Raw genomic sequence first — 13646 nt, forward strand, 5'->3', positions numbered from 1 at the left:
AGTGAGGAAGGATTGGAGAGGAGGGGACTTTATCTCTATGATGTAGAGATATGAGGCTAGAATGATTTATGAATTCGGGTCGCTGGCACCTTTGGGACTCAATTCAGAACTGGAAATGTTCGGTTTTCTATGAACGGGCCAGTGGCCAGGCTTACATGACATTTTTTAAATTTTTTTAGTTTTCTCTTTGTTTTTTTTTTTTTTTTTTTATATTTATATATACCATTGTATAGTAACGAATTAACAAATAAAGGCGTTAAGAGCAAGCAAAGATACTGCCATATGTGAACAAAAGGTAAATTGTCGTCCGGTCCAAGGTTTTAGTGACCATGTCAGTCCTACATGGTCCGGTTCTGGTTTTAAATGATCATGCTGACTCAATATAAGGAGCACTCTGTCCCTCAGTCTACGGTATATCTTTGACCACTGAAGAAGAAGCCATTCAGATTTCGAAACGCGTTTGTTAAAAAAATACAAAAGGCAAGACAGCGGCAATATAGAAAAAACAAATATCCTCTATGAAAGAATAAAATACATGCTACGGAGCGATGTTGGCGTCCCAATATTCCTAACTTGCATGCACGGTCTCGGAGGGGAATAGCCATACAGGAGAAATCCACGTATGTATTAACCGCTATCCGCAGCATCGGACAAACAGGCAAGAAGAAAATATTGTGCTTGACCCAAGTGTGTACGGAGTGTGCGGCATATGGAGAAGTAATATAAAGTGACAACAAGACTATATTACAATAACACAAATCCATACATGATAGAGGAATATAACAATTGGAGGACTATTTATTTCTACAAGACGGCTACATATTAACAAAGGAATAGGAACCAGTAGAGGGACTGTGGTTACAATTGCTAAATTGCACATTATTAAGAGATATACATTGCATATGCATTTTTAATTTATTTTCATTTTAGTTTCAATTGTATAATTGATATTTTTATGTAAAGTAAACATTTTTTTAAATAAAATGTTATATATACTATATAGAGCCGGCCATTGAGTGAACATTTTTTATTAGATATACACAAAGGTGGTTTGTTTGTTTTTACAATTTTTTATTATGTTTTTGTTTAGTTTTTCATGCATTTCCAGTCCAATAAAGAAGCCTAGGGAAAATGCATAAAAAAAAACAAGTATCAAATATATGTATAAAATAGGAAAACAAGGCACTGCAGTGTGTTTTATATTTCCCTACGGATCTACAGATAACATCTGGAAAAAAAAAAGAACATGAAATTGCTGCACAAGTGAAACTGGTTTAACTGGTTCTGTAGCAAGCTTTTGGACGACTTCTACCGGCTTGCAGCTGTACTCCACCAATGAAATTCTTTGGCAACAGGTAATGTTTGTATACAGTCAGGATGTCACATAACACAACAGGTCTGTCCGGGTTATGTACATAGGACCAGTGATGGTCAGTTCGCAGTGTTCGCCAGCCCCCGGCGGCTGTTCTCGGAACTGCCTGCTCCCGGTGACCGCATTTAGATTTCAGACCGGCTCCCGACACAGGGACAGGTAGGGGTTACCTGTGCATCGCCGGACGGGTGAGTCAAGATGGCAGCCTGCATGTATTCGTTGGCGAACACTGCGAACTGACCATCACTGCATAGGACTCTCCAGCAGACAACAGAGCTCTACCCCGCAGCTGGTGACACCTTTGCTCGTGCAACTCTTGTATGTAAATGGGTAATGGGGTCATAGATCAAAAGTGAGTGAAAGGTGTTAACCGTAAGGGCACATTCACACCAATTTCTGTCTGGTCCGACCAGTAGTTGGTGTGTATAACAAAATATCTGCGTGTGTAAACGGCCATCTGACCAATGATTGGTCAGATAATCTGTAAGTGTAAATACACTTTTCCATAAGTTGTCAACGTATGCCGGCCTGATGAAGGACAAAAGGACACTCTTTTGGGCTCCATCAGGGGAAACGGGCATTTGGCATATGTTTTACATAAAAAGCTGGGATGTTTTTCTGACGTATACGTTACATTATATGGCGCTAGGAACTAATACAGGAAATATTTCAGATCCCTTTAACAACAAATTATTCAGACTAAGTGAATAAACCATCCATCTGGGCACAATTCTCCCTCATCTTAAGGATAGACAGATATTGGCGTACATTAGAGAACTGCAGTAATTAATAAGCACTGCCGTATGGTTCTTTTTTTATTTATTTTTCGCTGTTCACTCCTACGTCAATTTCTGCAATATCTGGCCGGTCTAGTAATGGTTGACATTATTTGGCAAGCTTCAGGAGTCTCTGGATATCAGGTTCTATGTTGATCGTTGGAAAGCTTTTACTGCAGCGAAGGTTCTCCTTCAGGGCCAATGAGAAACTTTTCAAAGTTCCAGGACAGGTCAGATCGGTGTACGGGACTCCATACTATATACTCTATCTGGGGCCAGTGATCAGGCCTGCTGGGTCGTCATCTGGAGAAGGGAGCTTGTCCTTCAAGTAAGCAAAGACTGGATGAGGGCTTTTTCCATTCACCTCACATTTTTGGAACAAGGTGAAATCAGGTTCGAAGCCATTTCCTGGTCTGACATACTTTAGAGAATTAAGAATCTCTTCATTCTTACAGTTTTCCTAAAAAAAAATAAAAAATAAAACAACACATAAGAAAACATATAAAATATATAAAGCACAATTATATGGGACAATGTTTGGTCTCTACATCGCCGCAGGACATGTTGGTGATACATAAGCAAGGGATATAAATCTTCTGCAGATGACAGCTATACAGAATGTAAGAGTCGGGGATAAAAGAGCTTGTGTTTAACATTGACACACGGCTATATTAGATGTTTATATAACTTTTGTAGCATACAATGATATCAGCATACGCCAGCCCATAAACCCTAAGGGCACTTTTGGCATATACAGTGGTGTGAAATAGCTTAAAGGGAACCTGTCACCGGAATTTTGTGTATAGAGCTGAGGACATGGGCTGCTAGATGGCCTCTAGCACATCCGCAATACCCAGTCCCCATAGCTCCTGTCCCTGAGATGAGTCCTGTCCCTGAGATGAGTCCTGTCTCTGAGATGAGTCCTGTCCTTGAGATGGGTCCTGTCCCTGAGATGGGTCCTGTCCCTGAGTTGAGTCCTGTCTCTGAGATGAGTCCTGTCCTTGAGATGAGTCCTGTCCCTGAGATGAGTCCTGTCTCTGAGATGAGTCCTGTCCCTGAGATGAGTCCTGTCCCTGAGACGAGTCCTGTATGTGAGATGAGTCCTGTCCCTGAGATGAGTCCTGTCCCTGAGATGAGTCCTGTCCCTGAGTTGAGTCCTGTCTCTGAGATGAGTCCTGTCCTTGAGATGAGTCCTGTCCCTGAGATGAGTCCTGTCTCTGAGATGAGTCCTGTCCCTGAGATGAGTCCTGTCCCTGAGATGAGTCCTGTCCCTGAGACGAGTCCTGTCCCTGAGACGAGTCCTGTCCCTGAGACGAGTCCTGTCCCTGAGACGAGTCCTGTCTCTGAGACGAGTCCTGTCCCTGAGACGAGTCCTGTCCCTGAGACGAGTCCTGTCCCTGAGACGAGTCCTGCCCCTGAGATGAGTCCTGACTCTGAGATGAGTCCTGTCCCTGAGACGAGTCCTGTATGTGAGATGAGTCCTGTCCCTGAGACGAGTCCTGTATGTGAGACGAGTCCTGTCCCTGAGACGAGTCCTGTATGTGAGATGAGTCCTGTCCCTGAGACGAGTCCTGTCCCTGAGACGAGTCCTGTCCCTGAGACGAGTCCTGTCCCTGAGACGAGTCCTGTCTCTGAGACGGGTCCTGTCCCTGAGACGAGTCCTGCCCCTGAGACGGGTCCTGTCCCTGAGACGGGTCCTGTCCCTGAGACGGGTCCTGTCCCTGAGACGAGTCCTGTCCCTGAGACGAGTCCTGTCCCTGAGACGAGTCCTGCCCCTGAGACGAGTCCTGTCCCTGAGATGAGTCCTGTCCCTGAGACGAGTCCTGCCCCTGAGATGAGTCCTGCATGTGAGATGAGTCCTGTCCCTGAGAAGAGTCCTGTCCCTGAGAAGAGTCCTGTCCCTGAGAAGAGTCCTGTCCCTGAGAAGAGTCAGGGACAGGACTCATCGAAGGTTAATTTGCATATGGATCAAATTGGTTTTTGATTAGAAAATGAGAAGAGATTAGAAATAAAGATGTGTCGCTATCTGGATTTAACTGGCATAAAAAAATTACAGCATGATCAACCCAGACTTTTTTGTGGTCCCCAATGCACGGGCAATGTCCGTGCAGCGTCCGGGACGGATCATGACCCATTCAACTTCAATGGGTCCGTGATCCGTCCACACTGCAAAAAATTAGAACATGTTCTATTTTTTTGTGGTGCCTCCATTCCGTACCGCAGGCCTAGTGCTGAGAAATGCACCTAAGGGTGCCGGCACACAGTCAGGTTTCTGCATGCAGTTTTGGAATCCAAAACCAGGAGTGAATAAAAAAAAAAGAGAAGTCATATCTATCCATAATACTTACTGTCATTTTATGATACACTCCTGATTTTGGCTTCCAAAACTGGAGAAAAAAAACAACCTAAAACTGGCCCCATGTTGTAGGTGGGTCCAAATTGACGGAAAGCAGGGCCAATATAAGAAGAAATAAATGGGCCAGCAATACTGTAGTGCAGCACAAAATACTGCCCTAGCAAAACCAAATACCATAGTGCAGCACAAAGTACTGCCCTCCTCGCCCCAGCATTCAACTTTATCACTGTCCTGAGGATGGCAATACAGTTGAACACAGGTGGGCACTTTCTTCTGCCAGCCAGATCAGTTAATGCTGACAGCACCAGCTCTCTATGTAGCTAACCGGCGGCCATGAGGAGGGCTTGGGTGCCCCCCTTGGCATTGGCTCACTGGGAAATTTCCCTGAAGGATCTATTGCCAGTCAACCCATGCCCATTCACTTATGCCAGACTCCAGTGATATGACACTGATGATCAATCCGGATTTTAAAAGCTAGAATACCCCTTTAAGCACCGTTTACATAGGGTATTGATCATACAAAGTCTTGCTCATACTCCTCTGATCAGTAGGCACATCGCATTCTTTAAAGGGGTATTCCCATCATAGTTTAATCTTTTAATGAGGTGCCAGTGATCATTTTTGCACATATGTTGTAATATCAAATTTCCACACTTCTTGATAAAATTCCTTCCCTCCTACCCCAGTGTTGTGCTTTGGTTCCCAATAGTTATGGCCACCACTCGTCTGCCGAATCCATGGGCTGCGTTTGCACAGAAGAAACAATTATTCCCACTGGCCGGTAGATGATTGCATTCATGAACGCGCATGCGCAAAGCTTTATTCCTTTGTGCCATGTCTAATACAGAGCCGCACATGCTCTGTTTGCAGCGCGGACATCGGAGAGGGACGTGCAGGAGAAGTATCGGAGGACCGGGACAACTTCCAAATATGTACAGTAAGTATCATTTGTAAATAAATAAAATCACCACGAAATCCACCAACCATATTATACTATAGGACAATAAAGGGGGTTACTCAAGAATTCAGGAGGAACTCCATTATGGAGTGGAGGGACGCAGATGGAGGGTATATTGTGGGGTTGATGGATGCTGATGGCGGACATTATGGAGTGGAGGGACACTGGGGAGGACATTATGGAGTGGAGGGACACTAGGGAGGACATTATGGAGTCGAAGGAGGCTGGGGTAGAACATTATGGAGTGGATGGACACTGGGGAGGACATTATGGAGTGGAGGAACACTGGGGAGGACATAATGGAGTGGAGGGACACTGGGGAGGACATAATGGAGTGGAGGGACACTGGGGAGTACATTATGGAGTGGAGGGACACTGGGGAGGACATAATGGAGTGGAGGGACACTGGAGAGGACATTATGGAGTGGAAGGAGGCTGGGGTAGAACATTATGGAGTGGATGGACACTGGGGAGGACATTATGGAGTGGAGGGACACTGGGGAGGACATTATGGAGTGGAAGGAGGCTGGGGTAGAACATTATGGAGTGGATGGACACAGATGGAGGGTATATTGTGGGGGAGATGGACGCTGATGGAATACAATATGGAATGGAGGGACACTGGGGAGGACATTATGATAGTGGAGGGTGCACAATCATTATTTCTAAATGGCCCACAGTCTGTTGATCATTATTAGAGATGAGCGAATTTACTTGTAAAAGGTGTTTGTGTTGTGTTATGAATTCCGTTACCACGGACCATAATGCAATTCTACGACAGAATGCCTAACGGAATGCCTAAATGCATTTAGTCATAATATAAGTTTATGGGCTGCATAACGGATCCGTCCCGTTGCCGTTATGCAGGAGAGGACTCCCCTGCATAACGGAAATGGGACGGAAATTGAACTGTCACCTGAAGAAGATATTGAACAATTCCATTAAGGAAGACATACAGTTGCAAGACAAAGTATGTGAACCCTTTGGAATGATATGGATTTCTGCACAAATTGGTCATAAAATGTGATCTGATCTTCATCTAAGTCACAACAATAGACAATCACAGTCTGCTTAACCTAATAACACACAAAGAATTAAATGTTACCATGTTTTTATTGAACACACCATGTAAACATTCACAGCGCAGGTGGAAAAAGTAGGTGAACCCCTAGACTAATGACATCTCCAAGAGCAAATTGGAGTGAGGTGTCAGCCAACTGGAGTCCAATCAATGAGGTGAGATTGGAGGTGTTGGTTACAGCTGCCCTATAAAAAACACACACCAGTTCTGGGTTTGCTTTTCACAAGAAGCATTGCCTGGTGTAAATGATGCCTCGCACAAAAGAGCTCTCAGAAGACCTACGGTTAAGAATTGTTGACTTCCATAAAGCTGGAAAGGGTTATAAAAGTATCTCTAAAAGCCTTGCTGTTCATCAGTCCACGGTAAGACAAATTGTCTATAAATGGAGAAAGTTCAGCACAGCGCAGACTGCTCAATGAGGTGAAGCAGAATCCTAGAGTGTCAGCTAAAGACTTACAGAAGTCTCTGGCATATGCTAACATCCCTGTTAGCGAATCTACGATACGTAAAACACTAAACAAGAATGGATTTCATGGGAGGATACCACAGAGGAAGCCACTGCTGTCCAAAAAGAAAAAAACATTGCTGCACGTTTACAGTTTCCACAAGAGCACCTGGATGTTCCACAGCAGTACTGGCAAAATATTCTGTGGACAGATGAAACCAAAGTTGATTGTTTGGAAGAAACACACAACACTATGTGTGAAGAAAAAGAGGCACAGCACATCAACATCAAAACCTCATCCCTACTGTGAGGTATGGTGGTGGGGGCATCATGGTTTGGGGCTGCTTTCCTGCGTCAGGGCCTGGACGGATTGCTATCATCGAAGGAAAAATGAATTCCCAAGTTTATCAAGACATTTTGCAGGAGAACTTAAGGCCATCTGTCCACCAGCTGAAGCTCAACAGAAGATGGGTGTTGCAACAGGACAACGACCCAAAGCATAGAAGTAAATCAACAACAGAATGGCTTAAACAGAAGAAAATACATCTTCTGGAGTGGCCCAGTCAGAGTCCTGACCTCAACCCGATTGAGATGCTGTGGCCTGACCTCAAGAAAGCGATTCACACCAGACATCCCAAGAATATTGTGGATCCCACTACTACATGTGCGTCTTCCCCTCCCCCACCAGCTCTGTGGCTGAATCATCTCATATACAGCTCTGCTACATCTGTCCTCTCTTCTTCTCCACCAGCAATGTGACTGAGCCGCTTCATATACAGCTCTATTCCCCTCCCCACCAGCAATGTGGCGGTCTGGCTAGAGCTGCACATACCATCGGTGAAGAACACCGTACATCCGGATGCCTTCCTTTTTTCATACAAGCCCCATTCACTTCTGTGGATCCAGGGCTGCGTGAAAAACGCACAATGTAAATCACGCAGCGATTTCACCTGAATGCAGAGATGATGTGCGACGTCCCTGTGCACAGACCTATTGAAACGAATGGATCAGGATTCAGTCTGGATGCTATGCGTTCACTACACGTATCGCATCCAGATGGAAATCCCGCTCGTGTTAAAGAGCCCTTAGGCCCCTTTTACACGAGCCAGTTTTCCGCACGGGTGCAATGCGTGAGGTGAACGCATGGCACCCGCACGGAATCTGGACACTTTCACTTCAATGGGTCTGTGTATATGTGCGTTGATTTTCATACATCGCTTATGCGTTGCGTGAAGATCGCAGCATGTTCTATATTCTGCGTTTTTCACGCAACGCAGGCCCCATAGAAGTGAATAGAGCTGCGTGAAAATCGCATAGCATTCGCAAGCAAGTGCGGATGCAATGCGTTTTTCACTCATGGTTGTTGAGTGATGTTGTTTGTATACAATCAGTTTTTTATCACGCGCGTGCAAAATGCATTAAATTGCATCGCAGACAAAACTGAATGACTTTGCCTGCGAAATTGCGCATTTTTCACCAAACGCTGACGCAAGGCATCCAGACCTAATCCTGACACACTCGTCCGCAAGGGGCCTTATAATCAACGGATCTGTCAGGCGTCATTGGTGTCTAGCATATGCCAGTGTTTTCAGTGTTGGATTGGGGTGTCCAATCCATATGTGAATAAGCCCTAAACTGGGTTTTTCTGAATAATTTACCTATTTTTATATGAACATAGCCGGTTGAGATGCTGTACGCTGTCTCTCTATATCATGTACTACATGTGCAGGGGGATAGGGGCCCACCGGGGATTCACCTGTTCCCCTGTGGGCCAGTACGATCCTGGGTGCTTCTGTTTTTTGTATTTTTCTCCTTTCCCATACAGCGGTGTGAGGTTAGCCTCACTGAAGCCATCGATAGCTGCATTTCTCTAAAGACGTTCTTGTTACGCGGCCATCATTCAAGTCCTACGCAGGTTTCCATGGCAACGTCCTCGCCAAGTGGGAGTGCTGTGTGTGCGGCCATACAGCGCCCGGTGAATGATGTAACAGCATGAAACACATTTTACAGAGTCGCTTACCTGGAAATCCCAGCAGCACCAGCCGACGCGGGCTCTTGCATTGCAGCTCGTTGAGCTGCGTGTAGTCCCTGATGGCGGCATCTCACAGGGAAGCAACGTTTTTCTATTAAAACCACCCTTCCCCGAAAAAACGTTGAAGTCCACCTTTTCCTCCTCAAGGTTTGTAGCATGCAGGTCATAGAAGGATTTAGCTATGTAAGCCATGGCTTCTACATTAAGGCCAGCCAGGACTCTGCACAGACTGCTTGTCCGGGGCCTTTTATCGGAAGGTCATGTGAGCAGTCGCCGGCGATGTGCATCTGTAAGGTGTACGTTACAGAAAGCAGATATGTCAGTGTTACTGATACCGCCAGCTTGTCTGAAAAACGAAGCCATTGTAGCTCTGCAGTCTATGGTGGCCCTTCACAAAAGATGCAAAGGCTTGGTTAGTGGTTTTGTGTTCACTTGGAAGGTTGTGTCTGGTCAGTCCATGGGATTACAGTGTAGTATCTGCCCAAAAATATCATCAATATGCATATCATGTTTAAACCCAGGCCAGGTAGTCTAAAACAGGGATGGCCAACCTGAGGCTCTCCAGCTGTTGCAAAACTACAACTCCCAGACTGCCTACAGCAGGGCATGGTGGGAGTTGAAGTTTTACAACAGCTGGAGAGCTGTAGGTTGGCCATGCCTGGTCTAAAATAATAACTTTGCTGGAAAGAAACTGCTTGCACTCAGGGATGCACCACCAATGAGGCCAGGTGAGGCGATCGCCTCGGACAAGAGAGGGTCAGCCAAAGGTCCATGGGCTGAAGGGAAGGCGTTAGGTTAGGAAGGGGCGACATTTCAGTTTTTGCCTCAGGCAGCAGAAAGGCTAGGTGCACCCCTGCTTGCACTGATATTTCCTCACAATGGAGATCATTGATTGCGCTAAAGGTTGCCATACACATTTAAAAATGGGTTGTTCTTCTGGGAGGTCTTTTAGCAGACCCCTCCTTGTGACCAGACCTAAGGACGGAAGCATACTTTCTTGCTCCCCGCTGATAGGTCCCAGCTTCTTCGCTCCCGCATCTCCGCTGTAGGGCCCAGGACCCCCACTGTCAACATCCAGTGTTACGCTGCTGCAGCGGTGACCTGGCCTCCTTGTGTCAAGAGACCAACTGATGCAAGTGAAGCAGGACAACCTTTTTGAGACCCTTTTACGTGTTCATTCTAAATCCTTGCCCAGTCAAAAAGCTCATTTGTCGTTGATCAAATCTTCTGTGTTGACATAAAAACGATCATTTGTCAGCAGCACATCTCCCCATGTTAATCAATGTACATTTTACGGCAGTTGGTGTGGAACCACGGTGACTTTGGGCTAATCCTAAGGGGCGTTATCCTGGCAGTCTCCTGGTTTTAAACCTTTTAACCTGGATCTGGACTGCTCTGCAGGGGAACCACCAGGCCAATGCCTACTGGAATAGTCTCTGTATGATTGAAAGCTGACGCACCAGGGTCAGAGACACCGGAGCAGAGCACCCACGGCTTAGGAAAATTGTAGTCAGAGATAGGCCGAGATCAATACAGTACAGAAAAATGGTATGAAGTCAGAGCAGGCAATGAAGGGTTAATATAGAGGTCAGGCACAGGTCAGGCAAAAGAGAGTCACAATCCAGGAAATAGGCAGAAAGTCAATACACGGGCAGACAACAGAAGCAGGACACCTTAGCAAGTTACTAGCACACTAGGAAACCTATTGCTCAGGCACCCTTCCATAAGGGAAGGTGACTAAAGTACCCCAAGTTTGGCAGCCATGGCTGATGAGAATTAGGTCAAGCACATGTTGGCCTTTAGGAGCACAAGTAGGCCAGAGCCTGCGTTCAGAGACAGAGAAAACTCAGAAGCCGGACCTGCCGGAAAGAGCAGTACAGTGAGAGGTGGGTCCGAGCCGCAGGAAATGGTGATGGCAGAGAAGCAGCAACCCTTCCTGATAATTGGCAAGTGAAAATGAAAGTAAACGGGCACAATCTACTTTCTTTATTGTGGATCGGGCATGTTACAGTCAATTTATTTGCTCATTTAAAAATTTTTTTACTGTATAGTTCATCAGAATGGATGATTTCAACTAAATGGGTCATTAGTTGGGTGAAAATTAACAACCGTTTTAGCTAATAGATTGTCTGTCTTCTCAGGGCTATAGATGACCTATCCTCAGGATGGGTCATCAACAGGGGTCGAGTGGAGGGGGAACGCATGGGAACGGCGTTCCTGCACTTTTTTCATGGCAGGAACGCCGTTCCCTTTCAGCCTCAAGCCAGGAGAACGCGGCTGAATCAGAATCAGATGGAGACGGAGCGCACTGTGCAGGGCAGGCAGGGAGGAGGGGCAGCTTCAGTTGAGAGGAAGCTGAATGTGCGGTGCTGCTGCCTGCGACTGCCTCACTGTGACTCCTCTCATGATGTGTAGAGGTCATGAGTTCGAATCCCAGGACAAACTTTTGTAAAAGTGTTTTTTTTTTTTTTTATAAGACTTCTACTGATACCTAGTTTACTGATACCTAGTGTACAACCATACACATGACAGCTGCCCACTGTGTATGGATGTAGCAGAGCTGGGTGTGTTGGGGCAGCTGTCATGTGTATGGTTGTACACTAGGTATAAGTAGAAGTCTTATTTTTTTTTTTTAAGCAACTACCTTGACAGCTTTTATGGCTGTGAGGGTAAATGCCTTGCCTCTAATGTGTAGAGGTCATGAGTTCGAATCCTAGAACAAACTTTTCTAAAAGTGTTTTTTTTTTTTTTTTCTGATACTTCTACTGATACCTAGTTTACTGATACCTAGTGCACAACCATACACATGACAGCTGCCCCAACACACCCAGCTCTGCTACATCCATACACAGTGGGCAAAGTTACCTACAGTAGAAGTCTTATATATTTTTTTTTTAAGTAACTAGCTAGACAGCTTTCATAGCTGTGAGGGCATATGCCTTGCCTCTGATGTGTAGAGGTCATGAGATCGAATCCCAGGACAAACTTTTCTAAGTGTTTTTTTTTTTTAGTCCGCAGCTACACAAATTACAGCATGCTAGATTTTCTGTGCTTTTTTATTTTTTGGAGGGGGGGGGGGGGGGTTGCAGTGGATCTTGGGTGAGTTCCCACACTTTTTTTCCCAGGACTTGACCCCTGGTCATCAATATCATATTGGTGGGGGTCCGACACTCGGCATCCCTGCCGATCAGCTGTATGAGGAGATGGCGCGCGCAGTGACCATAGACATTGCAGCAGCAGGAAGAGAGAAGGGAAACAGCACATGGTCACTGCGCGCGCCATCTCCTCAAACAGCTGATCGGCGGGGGTGCCGGGTGTCGGATCCCCCGATGATCTGATATTGATGACCTATCCTGAGGATAGGTAATCAATACTAAAAGCCCGGAGAATCCCTTTAAAGATCTCTACCTGAAAGAAAGATTGGTTGTCCTTCGCCCGGCGTCATTGAACATGGATGACCAGCTGGAATGGCTGAAACTGCCTAAAATGCGTCCGGCTGCAGCAGTGAAGCCATTGTTCACTAGTCTGCTGTTAAACCTGCCCTATCTTATGTGCATGGCAACCTAAGTACAAAAAAATCATGAGAACTACCATATGTATACCTATATACTACATATATGTTTACATTGCACCATCCAACATTCCCTGAAACCTGCTCATATGTATCTGCTGGAGTTGGTGAAAGTTAGTGGGGGTTCAGTAACTCCCACTAAAGTCAAGGGAAAAGGACCATCCTATATTGATGACCTGTCCTCAGGTAAGTTGAAGTATTTAATTTCTATGTAGGTTTTATCAATCTCTGATAGCCCCAGTTATCACACAGCCCTATACATTAATAGGCCACCGATTCTATCACTGGATGGCCTCCTGACGACGCGATCCGAGTGATGTGACTCCGTTGATCATGCCACAGTCCGTACTGAAGAGCACAGATTGTACCACACTTTAACCTCCACAGGAAGGTCTTAATCTTTTTTGGCTAAAGATACGGCCACGCGGTCAGGTTTCCTGATGCCAGTTAGGAAGCCAAAATCAGGAGTGAATCATAACAGGAAAGGAAGTATAAAGAACAGATACGACTTCTCCGCTAATTTTTTTATTCACTCCCAAAACTGCATCAAGAAACCGGACCGCGTGGCCGCACCCTAATACAGAAACATATATCCATTCACTGCTCTGTGCTGACAATCATCCCTGTCACATCGAAATTAACGTTATAATGTGGAAACCTGAACTTGTCGGACAAGCCCCATTGTCATGTAAGTGTGGCAGTGAATGGCCCCCATTGAGTGAATAGTCTCCACACACAAGTCATAATATTCACAAAACCTTGGACTTATGAATACAAATAGAGAAGACTGAGAGGGCACTAACACGCCCGTATGTATTTTGCGGTCCACAAAACGCAGATCCGCAAACAATACAGGTGACGTCCATTTTTTTGAGGACCCATTGTTACGATGCCTATTCCGGTGTTGCAGAACGGACATACGGATCTTCCCTTCACCTCAAGGTCTCATGCATACCACCGTATGTTTGGTCTGTATCCAATCTGCATTTCTTTGCAGATTGCGCCCGGACCTATTAATTTCTATGTGTCCGCCAAAAAAAACAGACAGCACATGG

The 13646-nt window shown here is 45.6% G+C and overlaps 1 pseudogene; it reads right to left on the reverse strand.

Moving 5' to 3' along the window:
• Positions 1–2257: 2257 nt before the first annotated feature.
• Positions 2258–9212, reverse strand: LOC122945748 (annotated as a pseudogene).
• Between the last annotated feature and the right edge of the window lie 4434 nt (positions 9213–13646).

Source organism: Bufo gargarizans, chromosome 8 (genome assembly GCF_014858855.1).
Source record: "Bufo gargarizans isolate SCDJY-AF-19 chromosome 8, ASM1485885v1, whole genome shotgun sequence".
Classification (NCBI taxonomy): Eukaryota; Metazoa; Chordata; class Amphibia; order Anura; family Bufonidae; genus Bufo; species Bufo gargarizans.